Source organism: Brienomyrus brachyistius, unplaced genomic scaffold, assembly GCF_023856365.1.
Source record: "Brienomyrus brachyistius isolate T26 unplaced genomic scaffold, BBRACH_0.4 scaffold27, whole genome shotgun sequence".
Taxonomy (NCBI): Eukaryota; Metazoa; Chordata; class Actinopteri; order Osteoglossiformes; family Mormyridae; genus Brienomyrus; species Brienomyrus brachyistius.
Genome location: NW_026042306.1, coordinates 3,787,199 through 3,797,805, shown reverse-complemented (window position 1 = coordinate 3,797,805; position 10,607 = coordinate 3,787,199). Strand labels below are relative to the sequence as shown.

Sequence of the window (10,607 nt, the reverse complement as noted above, 5' to 3'; positions counted from 1 at the left end):
AAAGAAGAATAATTTAGCTTGGCATAATTCTATGTTTAAAACATTTTGAACAGTTTCCATGCCAGGTAGTGCAACCCAAGAAAACCCATCAAAACATGATGAATATCATAAAGTATGAATATCATGAAATAATTTATTATTTAAATCATATATATAAACTTGATATCAAGGACAAAGGTTAAAATTGTGCAGGTGGTGCAACCGGAATCAGTATTACTACTAATTATAAATGCAGTTTACAAGTAGGAATAAACATTGATGAAGTGTAGACACTTAACCTTATGGGAATTGACAGGGCTTCATGTTTGATTGGGCCAATTTTTTGCCTTTGGTTTGGTTACTATATAACCTCAGATGTGAATTATGTCTGATAGCTGAAATGAAAGCTGACCATTGATTGCAGTAACTTGGATAATTCAAATTCATAACTTCTGTCTAAAAAGTCAAAAAATTTGACAAAAAAGTCAAACAAATACAAAAACACATCTTTGTGTTTTGGTATTTTGTGAATATCTCAAAAACTACATGATGGATTATATCAAAGTTAAAATATGTGGTTCTCAGACTTGTTTTCTAAATGTACACCTAATTTTATTGTGCTAAAATGCTTTTATAAAATTAAATTATGTGAAATATACAAATATCTCCTGCTCCTTCAGTATTTCCTCCAAAGAAAGTGTACATTCGACACAAGCATTGTCTTTTTTTAGTTAAATATATGTGTAACAGCAATTCTGTGACCATTGTATTCTGTGACTCCAGTAGATACTGTTGCCACTATATAGCTTGAGCTTGCTCACACAGATGTGTTCCTAACGCAAACAATGTAAACTCATACGTTGTAAACAAATGAATGTCAATGCGATGTAGAGTGGGTGTATAGAAATGCTGGCTTTTAACATGATATAGGTTTAGCTGCTTGTTATATCAGATTAAACAAAATTAGGCTGATTTGTAGAGTAGCCTATTTGTATAATTCTAACACAACTAAAAAGTGATTAAAGCTCACATGGGCAACTTGATGCTATGAGTATACAGTCAAAGTAAAAAGTATGTGAACCCCTTGGAATTTATTCATAAAAAGTGATCTGATCTTCATCTAAGTCACAGGTACTGATATACACAATGAGCTTAAGCCAATAACACAAAAAAGGTTCTACTCTTTCAAGTTTTTATTATTCAAACATATTCAGCATTCACAGTGGTACTGGAGAAGGTAAGTGAACCCTTAGGTTCAATAACTGGTTGACCCTCCTTTGGCAGCAATGACCGCAACCAGGCACTTCCTGTAATTGCAGATCAGACCTGCACATCGTGTGGAGAGAGTTTTAGCCCATTCTTCCCCTGCAAAACTGCCTTAACTCTTCCATATTCTTTGGTTGCCTTCTGTGTATTGCTCTCTTAAAGTCATTCCACAGCATCTCAATAGGATTGAGATTGGGGCTCTGACTGGGCCACTCCACTGCGATGTTTGGGGTCATTGTCCTGTTACATCACCCAGCCTCAGTTGAAGGACAGACATTCTCACATTATCCTGAAGAATTTGCTGATAAAGTTGGGAATTCATTTTCCCCTCAATGATGGCGAGCTTTCCAGACCCTGATGCAGCAAAGCAGACCCAAATCATGATGTTCCCTCCACCATACTTTACTGTAGGGATGATGCATTTATCTTTATACGCCAAATGAAGTTCTGCTTGTTCCTCCCAAATAGTTAAATTTTAGTTTCATCACTCCACAAAACATTTTCCCAGTATCGCTGTGGAGTGTCCAAGTGCTCCTTCGCAAACTTCAGGCGTACAGCAATGTTTGACAGCAGTGGCTTCCTTCTTGGTGCTCTGCCATGGACTCCTTTCTAGCTGATTCATGAACACAGATGCTAGACAGTTCTAATGACTTCTTCAAGTCTTTCGCTGTCACTTTAGGATTCTTCTTTTCCTCAAAGATGACTTTGCGTTGTGCTATTGGGGTCATCTTGGCAGGGCGCCCACTTCTAGGCAGAGTAGCCACGGTACCAAATTGTCTCCATTTATAGACAACTTGCCTAATAGTTTATATTAATAATAATATAATAATAATTTATAGACAACTTGCCAACAGTAGACTAATGAATATGTAAAATCTTTGAGACAACTTTGTAACCCTTTGCAGCCTTATGTAACTTAACAATTCTTGATCTTAGGTCTTCAGACAGCTCTTTTGTGCGAGGCATGATTCCCATCTGGACATGCTTCTTGTCAAAAGCCCAAACTGAACCTTTTCAGTGGTTTTTATCAACCAAAGTAATTCTAGGCCACACCCCTGAACTCGTTTCATTAAATGGACTCCAGGTGTGCTAAATTTTTAAGCTTTTAAAAAAAGTCATTTACTTGGGGTTCACTTACTTTTTCCTACTTTATACAATATGGTCAAATATTCTCTGAAAATCTGTGTATCTTAATTATAGGACACAGTGTTTGTAAATTATTGTGACTTACATGAAGATTCAACTATGTTTTATATGGGATTTAGTCATACACGTAGAAAATTCCAAGGGGTTCACATACTTTTTACTTTGAACATATTTAAATGGGCCACTCTAACCTGCGAGAGAGTGCCTGTTGGAAAGGCCGTCTCCGAAAACGGGATGCCAACGCGCATACGCTTGGATCAGCGTCAGGAGCGTCTCTTTTGAGTTTTCAGAGGTGGTTTTCTGATTGTGCCGCACCAGATCATCCTACCCAGTGCCGAACGATCCTGGCCAGTTACTCACCATACTCAGGGGTGCAGTATTGTGTGCCACTGACGAACTGTAAGTGACTGGTCCTGGACTGATTACATTCGGTGCTTTAATATTGCAATGCGGTCTACCGGATTGTTAGTTGTTAGTGTGTAACTTTTGAGGAGCTCTGCTACTGAGTGTATTGCAGGCAGATTCTCTGTATTCTGCGTTCGTTCTTGTAATTGTGTATCTTATATATTAAATTTGTTTTGTTAGTCAGTTCTCATTAGACTGCAAAATATTTAGGAGAGATGGGATAATACAGTAAGGGAGGGTAATAGTATTACTGTTACGTATCCGGTATGTACCGGGGTTAACCAATAGATGGCAGTACTGTTACATGATTGATGATTAGAGATCGTATGAAGTGGTTGTATTTGTGTTAATTAGCTGAACATGTCTCCATGTTCTTATTGTTTTAGTTATTTATATAATATTATTTTCTTCCTTAGACCACATGCACACCCTGTCTACAACTAAGTCATTGCACCTGTAACAGCCAATGGCCAGCCTACAGTATGTTAACTCCAGTGCAATACTGTACCGCCTAATTGAATGCAGTAAAGTTTGGAACTGCGTCTGCCTTCCCTGGTGTTCTTACCGATGCCACCAGAGAGGTGCCATCTTACCGGTACCTTCCTCATACAGTCATAGCTTCTAACACTTTAATAATGCCAGACACACCAACCTTATTTAAATGGGCCACATCAGGTGGCTTATCTGCCTTTCCTATGTATAACCAAAAACTGTCACAACTCTGGTTAACAGCTGGGCCTAGGTACATGGGCTCACAATTTCTGATAGCAACCATCAAATTATGTGATCCCAAACAAATCAAGGAAAAAACAGTGACTAAGCAATCAAAAACCCTTCAGGTAATTTGTCCTAAATAGATATTATAATCTTGGATAGATTTCATGACTTCAGTTGAAGGGTCACAATTTCTGATATCAGCCATCAGATGTTGTGACCCCAAACAAATCAAAAACAACACAGTACCACAGCAGTCAAAAAAGACATCAGGGGAATTATCATAAATATAAATAATAATCCTGGAAAGATTTCATAACTGGGGTGTACAGGTCACCTCTGTCAAAGGGGTGACTTTCATACAGCTGTCATCTGATTTTGTGATCTGAGTGTGGCTTTTGAAAAAGCAACAACACACCATTAAATTTCAGGCAAAAGAAACATGTCCATCTTCAGACTTTCACCATGTTTACACACTGCAGACAATTGTTGTGACAATTTATCAAACATTCCTTATTGTGTCAGTACATGCAGTGTGCTACAGTACACAATATGCTGCTCCACAAAATGAGCTGCATCAACCAATTTGGTACTGTAACAGCTCTTTGAGTATCAGAAAGTAGGACAGGGTTTAAGTATCATAAAGTTAATGAAACTGAAAAATCATAATGATCTTTTTAAACATTTATTTGAAATATGCCTTTACATACAGTACAAAAATCAATAAAATAAAAACAAAGAAATGTGGAAATTACCCGAAACATTGGCTACATGTTTTGGAGTTCAGATATATCCTCTTTCTTAGCCCTCTGTATATTTTTCTAATGTTGATTTTTAAAATTACATATACTTCTTTCCAGCCATAACTCCTCAGACAACAGACGCTTGAAACCCTGATCGGCAAGTCTGCAATTGGTTGTTTAAATGGCAATTGGCTGTCTAAATGTATAAAAATGAATTTCCGTTTTATGCAACTTTGGGTCAACTTTATGCTTTTACTCCACTATTTTACTCCAATATTAAACCAAAAACCAAAGTACTCCGTCAAAAAAGGAACTTTGTCCGTATACAGTAGTATATATATGGGTGTTTGTGTCCACCTACTTCTGTCCATGTAGTATACAGTACATGTATGTGTGTATATGTCTCCATCTACTTCTGTCCATGTAGTACATATGTATGTGTATGTGCGTTTGTGTCACAGATCAGCACAGGGAAGCAGGCGAAGGAAGCCGTGGATAAAAAAAGGGTTTTATTTGCAGAGGAACATACGTAACGTTAATGACAGAACTAGGAAAACGCATGTGAACGCGGTCTGAAATACACTGAACTAACAACAGCAACCAGAAACAGCTGGTGAACACGGGGACTCTGCACGAGGTTAACGAGGGGGCATGATCGACGAGAGGGCAGGACGAATGGAGCATGACATTACCCAATGGGAGTGAAGGGACTAACAGGACCTAGAGAAACAAAAGCAAAATATCAATGAGGAACCGGGAACAGGACAGACACACAGAGCAGACACAGGGACAAGAAGCAGGAAAACCACTGACAAACCAACGGGAACGCAGACAGGCACAGGGGCACCAAGAACGGAGACACTGGGGGAACACCAACAGGAGGAAAAAAAGGACCAGGAGCGAACAAAGGAGCGGAGCGACGAGGAGCAGACACAGAGGTACGAAAACAGGAGGCAGGATGGTAGAGGACGGGGGAAAATGGGGAGCCCGAGGGAACCCCAGTAGGCAAGAGGCAGAAGCTGCAGAGGCAGCCGGCGACTGCGAGGTTGGAGCCGAAGGGACCTTCGGCAACAGCGAGGCAGGAGCAGGAGGGGACGACGAAGGGGGCAAGGAGGCAGATGGAGGGACAGGCAAAGGAGGTGAAGAGGAAGATAATGGGGGCACCAGAGGAGGCGAAGAGGAAGGCGAAGGGGGCACTGGGAGAGGGGAAGAGTGAACAGCAGCCACAGCCGGCCCAGGCATAGGTGACCGATGAGTCGGAGCGGGGGAACCCGCAGACGACCGATGAGTTAACGGAGGCGGGGCCGAAGAGTCATCGGAGAAGCACCCACAGGCGACCGCCAAGCAGGAGTCCAGGGAACCGCAGGCGACCGCTGAGCAGGAACCGAAGGACCCGCAGGTGCCGCATGAGTCCCAGCCACAGGGACCGAGGATGAGCCAGGGGGCAGGGCAGGCAGGAACCAACCCCTGCGCAAGTGACCTCTCCCCCTCCTGGATATGAAGAGCCCAATTCCTGGTTGGGATCTGCCAAGTGGGGGTAACAGAGCTGGGGTTCGCGCCTTGGCAGTGGGTGCAGGCGAAGCAGCAACAGGCAGACGGGCTTGGGCTCCGGGCCCAAGCGCAGGCGACGTCAGGTTTGGTTCCTTTTGGCATACTGCGGGGGAAATGGCGGAGATGGAGACGGCCCCTAGGGAAACGTGCAACGCTTTCCCTCGTCGCTTTCCCCGCTTCTCTCTCCCCCGAACAAGCGCAACGAGGTCCGGCAATTCATGTGGAATAAAAGGACAAAGACTGTAATCGCCCCCTACCTGCTGGATCATGTCCTCAGCTACCCAGCTCTTCAGCCGGGCTAAATGCCACCATACCTCTGCTGTGAGGCGCGGGTCTTCGGCAGGGGAGAAGTGGGTCAAGATTTCCCTTGACCGGCGAGCGACGGCTTGCGCCGTGGGGTCTCCCTTCATTTTGGACTCCTTGAGCCAGTATTCTACCTCGTCCAAAAGGTCAAGGTGTTCCGCCTCATGGAAGGGAGGCATCTTCTCCTGTAGTCCTGTCATTCTGTCACGGATCAGTACAGGGAAGCAGGCGAAGGAAGCCGTGGTAATAAAAAGGGTTTTATTTGAAGGGGAACATATGTTAATGACAGGACTAGGAAAACGTACTTGAACGCGGACTGAAATACACTGAACTAACAACAGCAACTAGAAATAGGTGGTGAATACGGAGACTCCACATGAGGTTAACGAGGGGGCGTGGTCGACGAGAGGGCAGGACAAAATATGTGTCCGCCGCCTTCTGTCCATCTAGTATTTTTGCATGTGTATGTGCGTTTGTATATATACTGTACATGTGTCCGCCTTCTTCTCTCCATGTAGTATATACAATGAGGGAAATAATTATTTTTATAGTTTGTAACTGTTACATAATGACTTTTTCTTGCTTGTTTTGTTAATAATCTATCTTTTGCTGGTTCAATAAACATACCAGTGAAATTACAGACTTCTCATTTCCTTATTAATGGGTCAACTTAAGAATTCAGCAGAGGTCACTGTATGTATGTGTATGTGCGTTTTGTGTATATATGTGTCCGCCTACTTCTGTCCATGTAGTATATATGTATATGTATATGTAAATGTATATGTATGTGTGTGTATGCGTGTATATATATAATATTTTATCCTGCATGTCATGTTTAATTCTGCTGTGCATTTCAGAATTGCATTTTTCCCAGCTGTGCATGAAAAATAAAATGTGTACAATGACATTATTCCTAAAGTCCTAAATCACATTGTAATATGCAAAATATGTATGGAAAGCATGAAAACAAGTATTTTCATTGGTTATCAATGTTTCTATGGAGAGTAAAGAGCTGAAAGTGCAACTTTGGTGCCATCTCGAGCTCAAAAGCAATTATTCAGGGTTAGGCATGGGTCAGCCCGTAATAGAGACAAATGATCTTAAGTGTAATAGTTAATGTGAAAACACCATAAAACATTTAAAAGGGATTTTAGAAAATGAATACAGGGTCCAATTTATTAAGAGTACACAATAAAAAATGACAAAGTACCGAGTGTATAAACAGCAGCTAAGATGTTAAGCCTTCTTCTTTGATTTATATGATTAAAGCATCACTTTCCAGTCTGAAATTCACTTCTTTTGAAGAAAGTCCACGTCCTAAAAAAAGACAAATGGAGAATATCAATATCCATATTGAAAATGTGCAGAGACATGTGTCACTGTATAACCTGTATATTTTAGAAATACAAATACCTAGGGTACCGTCATCAACATATGCTACCTATTTCACCTGTCGAAGCTGTTCACTGGACTGTGATGAGCTACCTGGCTTCTCACCACTCTCACCAGCCCAATCACCTGCGTGGATGTGGAGCTGTGGTCCGCTGTGGCTGTATTGGCTGTTCTCAGTGCTGGTTGCTCTCTCTCATGGTGCCAGTGCTTGCAGTTTTCTTCGTTGTAGTCGCTGCCATGGTGCTCCTTATCGCTCAGGCTGGAGTGGCTTCCGCATGGGGAGTTCATGTCGTATCGCTTCGTCTTGTTGAATCCCTCGAGGCTGCTGCTGGAGTTCCTCTCAGATGTATCCTGGTCTCTAAAAGGGTAAGGACACATTAACGATATAGTAAACTGTATAGTGTTTGCTATTCTTCAGAATAAACAGATGCTCAAAAACAAAGAATTAAGCCATAATCCCACCAAAGTGTATCATGACAGATGAAGGAATGAACCGAAAAATCTCTTAATGCTTCAAGCTAGCTCTGTGTCACAGAAAACTTACCAGTGGTCACGTTACATGTCCTTGACATTCTTCTTTGTCTTGGATGCTTTGTGTCTCTTGGCGAGACGCTCCTCGGAGTGCTGGTCTCACTCAGGTAGTTTCATGTGGATGTTTTTGCTGTGGTCAGGGTGCGAGTGTCTGGCTCCATCATGGTCGCCATCCTGAGTACAGTGCACCCGTCCGTGTCTCTCCTCTGAACGGGGCCTCAGATCCCCCTTAATTATAAAGTACGCGTAACAACCAGATATAGAGCACAACTGGGTATGGTGAACTGATAATACTTGAATCAGAACATCTACAGAATAGTAACAGTTAAGAAGTACCAGTGTGTCTTGAGGTGTGATTATATTTGAAAGGAAAAAAGAGTCTCACCAGCAATTGTGATAATTATATTACAGAATATATATAATGGCACTTAATATTGTCTAGTATCACCATAGTCTACCTGTCAGAGTCGCTGGGTGAGCGGGTGAGCGCACGGGCATGCAAGCGAGCAGGAAGCAGGCAAGGAACCGCAAGTCGGGGAAAAACTGGGGATTTATTAAGGTGCAGGCAGGGCATGATGGAACAGCACTAAGACTCACTAACACCAATGACGGACAAGAAACCAGGGCAAGACATGGACTGAAATAAACAAGACTGGGCAAAAATAATCAGACACAGTTGGGCTAGATCGGGGAAGCACACATGGATAATCAGGGGGCATGGCGCACACGAGGATCATACGAGCCGGGAATGACACTACCATTTTGATGTTTCTGACAGTGACTGAAGTGTCAGTCATCAAATACCACTGGACACTCCTGGCCTGGAACAAACCAGCATATTTGTTTCAACCATATGCTGAGTTCGTACTAAAGCATCTCAAGGCAATGGAATGAAAGGAGCCCACAAGACGAACCTTGATGTAGCAGTAGTAATGTCCAGTGTGACAGCTGAATCCCAAGTGAACCAGCACGGTATACAGATGGTTAGATCTTGGGTTCTCCGTGGGACCAAAACATAAATGGACGCATGTCCAGGTATTCAGGGTACCTCACATTATGAGAAAAACAGCAGAGTCATTGTAATTGCAACAAATATATCATGCTATCCATTGGAAACCTGGGACTTGGAAGCACAAGTAATCATAAGGTACAAAGTAATTTGATTTCCCAACCTAAATATCCCACTTGCAGATCTGTGTCAGCTAAGAAACCCTTGCTTGAGTTACTCAGTTATGATGCTCAGACCAGAGGCAGCGTGTTTCAAAACATATTTACGAAGAAGGCTGAGAATAGCTCTACCTTAGATGCTAGGTAACCCATTTAAAGCCTTGACTTGGGTCTCAAGTTCTTTACTGGCTGCGGAAGATCCAACACTCTGCTGGTCCCGCAGTCTTTTAATCTCCTCCTCAAGTGCCTCTGAAGCAGTCTCCACTGGGCTGAGGTTAGGTTCTTCTTGGGAGAGAACCTCTAATTCAGACTGTCTTGCAGCTATGAGTTTGTAGTTTTTCTGTTGGGTAAAAATGATCAAATCAATTATGTATGAAAGAATACACACAAGAGTTATGAAAGTGAAACCAAAAATGTATCAAAATTAATCATCAAGTTTAATATGTGTCATGCCCGGCTCGTCCGCTCCTCGTGTGTGCCACGCCCCCTAATTACCCACGTGTGATTTCCTGATCCTGCCCAGTCGTGTCTTGTTTCCTGCTGCCTTGTTCTGTGTATTTAAGTCCTGGTCTCCCCAGTTTGCTTTGTCTGTCATTAATGTCTGATGTTCGTAAGCGTGAGCTGTTTCCCGGTCCCTGTCCTCGTATTAAACTCCCGTTTGCCCCGTATTCCTGCTTCCTGCTTCCTGCTTCCTGCTTGCCTGCTTGCCCGCACGATCGCCGCTTCACCCGTACCCGATCGTGACAGAATGACAGACCCAAAGAAGAAGCGGAGAAGGAGGAAGAAGCTCCCAGAAGAGCCGATCAGTCTGGGCGCCTGCTCGCTCTCCAGCCCCTGGCTCCCTCAGGAGGAGGAGCTCGTCCTGGGTCCCGACCTGGGACCGTACGGTCTGGGACCCTGCTCCCTGGCGAGGCTCTGGGCTCCGAGCGAGGATGAAGAGGACGAGCCCTTCGTCTTCCCGGACCCAGAGCCCCTCCCTGCGGAACAGCTATCGCCCCCCAAGCGGAGCGATAACCGGCCCGAGGGGCTGGCCAATGGGGGGGCCAGAGCAGTGAGGGACGCCATCCCGCGGGTTCCCCGCCCTCTTAAAGGGGCCACGCCCGTTTCGCCCGCGGCCCTCGCTGACAGGTACTTCACCCTCCAGGGACTGTATTGGAGGGTGATGGGAGAACCGGCCCCACATGGCCCTCCGGAGGGGGAAAAGCTCGCAGTGCAACTGGGGCAGGATTTCGCCTCTTTCACTCCAGAATCCCCGTATTTAGATCTGGAGAGGATGGCTGAAGACCTCCGGAGGCTGATCAAGCTCCGGAGAGCTCCGGAAGCGCCCCCTCCGCCAGCAGCTCCAGGGCAGGCGCCCCCACTGCAGCAGCCTGCAGCTCCAGGGCAGGCGCCCCCACTGCAGTCGCCTGC

The 10,607-nt window shown here is 44.0% G+C and overlaps 1 long non-coding RNA gene across 1 annotated transcript; it reads right to left on the bottom strand.

The window, feature by feature from the left end:
* Positions 1 to 7,255: 7,255 nt before the first annotated feature.
* On the bottom strand, positions 7,256 to 8,811 carry LOC125720934 (uncharacterized). Its single transcript, XR_007385617.1, has 3 exons — positions 8,044 to 8,811; positions 7,626 to 7,857; positions 7,256 to 7,424 (listed from the first exon to the last, which is right to left on the bottom strand). It is a non-coding gene; the product is annotated as an uncharacterized LOC125720934 (long non-coding RNA).
* Between the last annotated feature and the right edge of the window lie 1,796 nt (positions 8,812 to 10,607).